Consider the following 6,832-nt stretch of genomic DNA (forward strand, 5'->3'; position numbering starts at 1 on the left):
AGCCTTATATATAAGAAATTTTGAGAGAGAAAATGAAACTGAACGATTTGTGACGTCCAGATTTCAGCCCTATTTATACTTGAAATTGAGCATCTTCGCGTATCGCGAAAGTGCAAAAATACTAAGGCGGCCCTTAAGCGGCTCGCTGCGATGCGAGCGTGCGAAGTGCGCCATCAAAGCGCCACATTGCTCCTATCGCACTTCGCCCGAGCCTGAGCCAGTGCCCGTGTGCGTCGGGTGCTTCGCACCCTCCGCTAAGACTACTGGGTGTGATTTGGCACATAAGAATATTATCATGTGAACTCTCTTCCTTATAAAGAGCTTACAAGTTTTGTAATCTAGCGATGTGGGATAAGAGTTAGAAATCCTATTTATACCATGGTGGAAGCCTTCCATTTTCTTCACTCCACCAATGTGGGATGGAAATTTTCCTTTATATTTTCCATTCTTCCTTTTACTTCTTCTCTTTTCTTTCTCATTTCTTCATTTCTTTCTTTGATTAGTTTATTCTTTATTATGGTTTGTTATAGTCTCCCCTCCTTATTTTAAATCTCGTCCTCGAGATCTATTGAAATAGGTGTGGGTACTTCCGCTTCATTTCTGATTCTAATTCCCAAGTATATTCTGGTCCACGTTTTGAATCCCATTTTACTTTAACCAGAACTATTCTTTTATGCTTGAGACTCTTGATCTTCCTATCTTCAATTTGTAATGGTTTTTCAACGAATTTCAATTTTTCGTTTACCTTTATATCTTGAAGGGGTACTTTTAATGATTCTTCAGCTAGACATTTCCTTAGGTTGCTTACATGAAATATATCATGTATACCAGCCATTTCTTCTGGTAACTCCAACTGATAGGCTACTAGTCCAATTCTTTTAATAATTTGGAATGGTCCAACAAACCTTGGACTTAACTTTCCTTTCTTACCAAATCGGACTACTCTTTTCCATGGAGATACCTTTAGTAACACTTTATATCCAACTTGAAATTCTAATGGTTTGCGTCGATGATCTGCATAACTCTTCTGACGATCTCGTGCGGTCTTTAATCTTTCCTTGACTTGAATTATCTTGTCAGTAGTTTCTTGTATGATTTCAGGACCTGATAATTGTTTTCCTCCTATTTCTGCCCAACACACCGGTGTTCTGCACTTTCGTCCATAAAGTGCTTCAAATGGGGCAGCATTAATATTTGTATGATAACTGTTGTTGTAAGAGAATTTTATCAGTGGTAAATGGTCGTCCCAATTTCCACCAAAATCTATTACACAAGCTCTTAGCATGTCTTCCAACGTTTGAATGGTCCTTTCACTTTGACCGTCAGTCTGTGGATGGTATGCTGTGCTCAAGTTTAACCTCGTTCCCATGGCTATTTGGAAACTCTTCCAAAAATGAGAAGTAAAACGGCTATCCAGATCAAATACGATGGATAATGGAACTCCATGTAATGAGAGAACCTTGTCTACATATAGTTTAGCTAATTGTTCCATTTTAAAAGTTTCCTTCATTGGTATGAAATGAGCTGATTTTGTTAATCTATCCACAATCACCCAGATTGTGTCATTACCTCTTCTCGTTGTAGGTAATTTGGTAACAAAATCCATTGTTATTAATTCCCATTTCCATTCTGGCATTTCAAATTGTTGAAGTAATCCTGATGGTTTTTGATGTTCCGCTTTAACTTGTGAACAAGTTATACATTTCGAAACATAATTAGCTACGTACGTTTTCATTTCTATCCACCAATAGGTTTTCTTTAAATCTTGATACATTTTATCTTTTCAGGGATGCATCGTATACTTGGATTTATGAGCTTTTTCGAGAATCCTTTCTCGTAAATTTTCAATGATTAGTATCCAAATTCTATTCCCAATTCGGAGGATCTCATCATTTCCTTTTGTCAGTTGGTCAATTGTACCATTTCTTTTTTCATCAGCAATGTTATTTCCTTCCATTGCTTGTTTTTGAGCATTTTTCACTTAATCAATTAAATTGATTTGAAGTTCTATTCTTAGAGCTCGTACTCTTTTAGGTTTCTCGTGCTCTTTTCTGCTTAATGCATCGGCTACTACATTCGCCTTTCCTTCACGATATTGGATTTCACAATCATAGTCGCTAAGAATTTCCATCCAGCGTCTTTGCCTCATGTTAAGCTCCTTTTGCCTAAATATATACTTTAAACTTTTATGATCTGTGAATACAGTAAACTTACTGCCATACAAATAATGTCTCCAGATTTTTAGGGCCAAAATTATTGCTCCCAATTCTAAATCATGTGTTGTGTAATTCTCTTCATGCTTCTTCAATTGTCTGGATGCATAAGCAATAACCTTTTCATGTTGCATTAACACACATCCTAATCCTGACTTAGAAGCATCACAACACACTGTGAAATCTTCAGTTCGTTCTGGTAATGCAAGTATTGGGGCCTTTGTTAACTTTTGTTTTAAAGTTACAAAAGCTTCTTCTTGCTTATTTCCCCATTCGAACTTAACATTTTTACATGTTAACTTTGTTAACGGAACTGCTATTCGAGAAAAGTTTTGAATGAAGCGTCTATAATATCCTGCTAATCCTAAGAAACATCGAATTTCTGTAGGAGTTTTAGGAATTTCCCATTTAATGATCGCTTCTATTTTGGTAGGGTCAACATGCATACCTTCCTGATTAATCAAGTGACCTAGAAATTGCACTTCTTGTAACCAAAACTCACACTTTGAGAATTTAGCATAAAGCTTCTCTTTTCTCAATAGTGTTAAAAGTGTATGAAGATGTTTGACATGATCATCACTAGTTTTGGAATAAATAAGTATATCGTCTATAAAAACGATCACAAATTTATCCAAATACGGTTTACATATCCGATTCATCATATCCATGAATGCAGCTGGTGCATTGGTTAAACCAAACGGCATGACTGTAAACTCGTAGTGACCATATCTGGTTCTAAAAGCAGTTTTAGGAATGTCTTCTTCCTGTACCTTTAATTGATGGTATCCTTAGCGTAAATCGATCTTTGAAAAATATCGAGCTCCTTGAAGTTGATCAAATAGATCATCAATTCTCGGTAAGGGATACCGATTCTTAATTGTGACCTTGTTTAATTCTCTATAATTGATACACATATGCATCGATCCATCTTTCTTTTTAACAAACAGCACTAGTGCTCCCCAGGGTGATGAACTTGGTTGTATAAAACCTTTCTCTAGCAAATCGTTTAATTGCTTTTTCAATTCTAACATTTCTGTTGGCGCTAAGAGATACGGTGCTTTTGCAATTGGTGATGTTCCTGGGATCACATGAATTCTGAATTCTACTTCAGATCAGGCGGTTGTCCCGGTAAATCTTCTGGAAAGACATCAGAATATTCTGATACTATCGGAATTTCTTTTAGCTCCCTTCCTTTGGCGCTAATGATTACAGAAATCATATATACTATACCCTGCTTTCTTAAGAAATTTTCCGCTTTCATTATCGATATAAACTTTGTAGGTCTATGATGTGTGTCTAATAACCCTATAAATATGAACCTCACAACTAAGCTTTAATATTAAAACGAAAATCCTAAAACCACACACAACTGGCAAGTGTAGCGATCGCAAGTAGTATAGACTTAGGAAGTCCGAGTATCGAACACGTGGACACGTCAGAACGCTAAAGATCACTAACCCTAGACAAGACCTACCTTAGAATAATAATTATATTGATTTTTGATTTTTAAATACTTAACTGAACTAACTAGACTGACTAACAAAACTTACCAAAAATAGAAAACTTAACGGGGAACTAACTGTGTTAACTTGGAATGGAGAAAAACGTCTACCTAGGTCTGAATCAAATTGTAGGCCTAACAAGCTAATGGATTGAATGATATCTAGACACCGGTCCCTAAAGATGACACGACTAAGGATCGTTCGGGCTCACTGGATTACCTCTCGGTCTCACACAACAAACCCTAACTACTCAAAATCGGCTAAAACGACCAAACCGGGAAACAATTGCTAACGTGTTCTAATGAAGGATCACCTCTCGGTCTCACCAACACTCGACCCTAATGGCAATGAATACTACACAACCAAGGATAGATGAACAATTCAACTTAAACCAAAATAGATCAACTAGTCGCTCAAAATACCTAAACCTGACAAGAAACGAACTCGCTCTCGCGCAATCCTTATTCTAGCATGCAAAGGCAATGAGACAACCTAACTTCTTATCACCTCTCGGTCTCAAAAAAGGTGTTTAACCGCTGTACTTAAATCAATTAATCATGCAACAAAACCCTACGGTGGCACCTACCGCAAACAAACCCTAAACACAAAGTCTAGAATCAAACAATGCACTGATCAATCAATACAAAACTAATCAATTAACACATGGGGTTTATGCAATGAATCACTAAAATTTCCAGCCCTTAAACACAACCTATTTCATGTCTAAATCAAACTTTACAATAGCAATACAAGTCTATTAATCAAACAATCCATAAAACCTATCAAACACTAACAATAATCATCATTCCTAGGTAGAACTAACAAGTTTAGCCGAGAATCAGTTTTGGACAGCAGCAAACAATTAATAAACACATCATTAATCCCACACCAAACATCTTAACAATCATCCAATGATCAACAATAATCAATAACAATTCAATCTCTCAATCAATTGCAAAACAAATCAACAATTAAACAAGAAAATCAAAGTGTATGAACAATGAAAAAGATGTAAGGATATGGATGTTTTCGGGGCTGTTCTTGCTGTAAAAAACGATGGGGATTCAATCCCAAGGCTTGGTTCTTGTGTTTTCTTCTTTCCCTAGCGCCACAACCTTCAAACCCTAGCCGAAAAAACTTTTTTTCTTTTTTTCTCCCCTGCTGCTGCTGCTGTTCGCTGCTGTCCCAGCAGCTAGGGTTCTTTAATTTTTTATATTATAATATTATAATAGTATTTGGGCCTCCATGATGCATACAGGTTGGGCCTTGAGCTTTGTCTTGAACTTGTATGCGTAAAAGGCTCGTAAAAAGCTCGAAAAGTTCCGGTTTCTTCATTTATTTTACCCAAAACCTACAAGATTAATAAATGTCTGTAAAACCTATCTAAAACGTGTAAAAACACATAAAATATAATATATTACGTAGATAAAATGTGCGGAAAATACGTGTGTTTTACAACACATCAGTCTACGAACTTTGTCTCCTTGAATTGTAATAATCTCTCCTGTTGGCGTACGAATCTCAACAGAATTTTTATTACATTAGATTCGAGCATGATTGGCTGCTAACAAGTCCATTCCTAATATAACATCGAATCCGACCAAATTCATTGGAAGTAAATTTGCCTTAAACTTGTGACCTAATAAATTTATATTCTCTCCTTGAAGTACTTCATGAATATAAGTAGGATTTCGGTCGGCTGTTTCTACTATGCAAACTTGTTTAAGTCTGGTTAATGGTTGGTTTAGGACTTGACAAAAATTCATGTTTATGAAACTTTGATTTGCTCCGGAATCAAATAGTGCTTTAGCGTAAACGTCATTAATAAGAAACGTACCCGCAATGACGTCCGGAATCATTGCTGCCTCTTGTGCAGTAAGCTGAAAAGCTCGTACGCTCCTCTAAGGTCCATCCGTATTCTTAGCTATGTTGTCAGGCAACTTTATCAACTTGGGACATTCTGGACGGATGTGGCCAGGTTCTCCGCAATTATAGCAAACATGGGTTTCCTTTCATCTACACTCTTCATCCGTATGATCAGCCATCTTACAGTAGTTGCAGAATTTGGTCTTTTTAAAAGCACATTTTCCTGAATGCCTCTTTCTGCAAACCTTGCAGAAAGGCTGAGTATAGGATTGCCCTGTCCCTTTCTTTCGGAATTCTTGAGAAATCTTCTTGGCTAAATCCTTCTTTTTGTTTTCTTCCTGTGTTCGGGTTAATCCGTCTGTCATGGTATTGGCTAGTTCAACTGCTTCCTCAATAGTCTGAGGTCTAGCCAATTTTACCAGATCACGGATTTCACTTACTAATCCCCAAATATAACGAGAAATTAGTACTGTTTCTGGCGAAGCCAGAGCCGGTACCATTCTTGCATATTCAAAGAATTTTGTTGTATACTCACGACATTTCACACCTTCCATCTTGTGGTTCAAGAACATAGTAGCAATTTTTTCTCTTTCATGTGGAGGACAAAATTTTCTTTCTACTATTTCTTTGAATTCTCCCCAGGTCATAATGTCAACTATGTTGCTTCCTTTTGCCTGGAGGACTGTATTTCACCATTCTAATGCTTCATTAATAAAGAGATTAGAAGCATACAATATTTTATCCTCTTCAGCACATTTACTAATTCTTATAACAGCTTCTGTCTTTTCTAACCAGCCTAGTGCTGAAATAGCTCCTTCATTTCCAGAAAAGTCGGTTGGCTTACAGGCCAAGAAATCCTTGTAAGTACAACCATTAGTTTTTAACTTTTTAGGCTGTTTATTTTTATTTCCTCCATTCACACTATTACTAGCTTCAGTGTCAGATTTTTGTTTATTTCTCTCGGTTTTATCTCTAATGACAGTTATTGGTTGTCTAATAGCTGTAGCAATTTGTGGGATTGCTTCAGCAATTCTTTGAGCTATCATATCGTCAATAGCATTCATATTCAGAGCATTTTCTTGATTGGAATTTTCGTGATTATTTTCACGGTTGTTAACAGAAACTTGATTTGACATCTGAATTTCAAACAAGAAAGAATATTAATATCATAATTAAATAATAAAATAAGCAAGGTATTATCCACACATAAGCACAAAACATGTTAACACATAGGCACAGAATATGTCAAAA

The sequence above is a fragment of the Bidens hawaiensis genome, unplaced genomic scaffold (assembly GCF_021521415.1).
Source record: "Bidens hawaiensis isolate Kalapana, Puna unplaced genomic scaffold, B.hawaiensis_p1.1 tig00027376_1, whole genome shotgun sequence".
Classification (NCBI taxonomy): Eukaryota; Viridiplantae; Streptophyta; class Magnoliopsida; order Asterales; family Asteraceae; genus Bidens; species Bidens hawaiensis.